The sequence below is a fragment of the Zalophus californianus genome, chromosome 13, assembly GCF_009762305.2.
Source record: "Zalophus californianus isolate mZalCal1 chromosome 13, mZalCal1.pri.v2, whole genome shotgun sequence".
Taxonomy (NCBI): domain Eukaryota; kingdom Metazoa; phylum Chordata; class Mammalia; order Carnivora; family Otariidae; genus Zalophus; species Zalophus californianus.
The window spans coordinates 42,979,905-42,981,767 of NC_045607.1; positions in this window are offsets into that span (position 1 = coordinate 42,979,905).

A 1,863-nucleotide genomic window follows, 5' to 3' on the forward strand; every position below is an offset into this window, starting at 1 on the left:
CATGTAGAAGAGTAGAGTACTAAATAAATGCTTACTGAATTTATTACATTTTTCATATTCCAATGCTTGCTAATTCCACTTTAACTCATTTCAAGGGGTGACCACAGCCTAAGTGCTACCCAACACAAACCAAACATCAAAATCACCCCAAACCTTCTAAAATTACAGCTTCAGAGATGCCATCAACAGAGATGTTGAATGGGTAGGTTTTCAAATGGAGTCCAGGAATCTATACTTTTTATAAAGCTTCCCATGTGATTCTGATATATAGCAGCCAAGTTTGAGAAGCCTGGACTAAAGCTTTAACAAGAGGAAAATGAGGACTACCCCCATCCCTTTCAGCACCAAGGACAATACTTTAGCACAGAATACATTCTACATTCAATGAAAGTTTGTAGTAGATTTGTTAACAGATGCTGAATTGGCTGTGATATTAAGACCGTGTTGTCAAAATTCTACTAACACGCGAAGATACCAAAGATTTAAAATGTGGAAATTTCTTAAATGTAAAATTAAGCCAAGTGAAGCAATTCTGTTCAGGAGCAGAAATATTTGCTATCATATGGGGAGAAAGCCAACAGGGAGCCGAGACTGATATTACCAATAAGAAACAGAAACAATAATTTAAAATTAAATAAATGGGTTATTTAGGGACAAATTGACAGATTCTTAATAAAGACTGTAAGATGCAGTAAACATTAGACTCTATGGAGGTAACATTTGTAACTTTAATATGACAATTTTATGTAATGAGAAAAACCATGGATTTTGACTTCTTGTTTACTGGGCACAGTCCTATAATTCCAACATTCCATCCTTGAGACCTTTGCCTTGAATTAAGTTGATGAGAGGGCTAGAAACAGTACACATCAGTACACTGTTCATAAAACTATGCAATAGTTGGGGTTTATATTCTCCTCCTGCCTTCCCCCATTCTGGCGCCCCTGCCATAGTTTGGAAGCCCCCTCATCTTGTCCTCTACTTCAGCTCCCCCATCTGTCCCCGTTTTCTCCAGGGTCTCCTTCCCTTCCCTGCAACTTTCCCTCCCTGCAATTTTGCAAGCTATCTCTATCCCAGTGATTAGGTTTCAGCCTGTAAAACTGTGTCTTTGACATTATGCAATCAAATCAGAGAGCCTCTGCTTCACGGTTGGGTCCAGGGATCAGGAGACTCCTGTGAGTCTTTGTCCAGTCTCTTTTAGGAAAGTAAAAAAGAGCAATGGAAGCAATTATCCCATTGATTTCAGCTATAAATCCTATTTTGTCCAAGTTGTATGAATGATGAGTATTCTGCGAAAACGCTGCTCTCTATGCAACAGAACTGCAAATAATGTACGTCTATTTCTTATAATCCCACCCAACATACCCCAAAAGGTTCAAATCTAACAAAACAGAAGTAATATGGTAACTGGATATAATGTAAGTATGGGGAAAAGAAGGGAAATTCCAAGCATGAGGAAGTTGTAGTGGGAGTAAGTATGCTTATGTAAATATTATTACAGTTACTTAAACAGGGGTCATAGATAAGAATAACATTACCAGTCCATCAACAGGCAATTATTAACAGCTTACTATACACTCAGGAATGAAGTGTGAAGACAGAGTAAGTAGAAACACAGCCTCCAACTTCAAGGAGTTGTTTGCAATTTGGTCCAGGTGAAAAGATAAGAAATACAAAAGTGCATGTTTGAGAGCTGGAGAATGTGTTACAGACTCTAAATCCTCAGTTTAATACAGTAGTCACTTGCCACACTGAGCACTTGAAATGTGGCTAGCCCAAATTGGGATGGTTTGTATGTATAAAATATAAACTAGATTTCTAAGGCCTAGAATAAAATAAAAATATCTCATGAATAATTTTAAA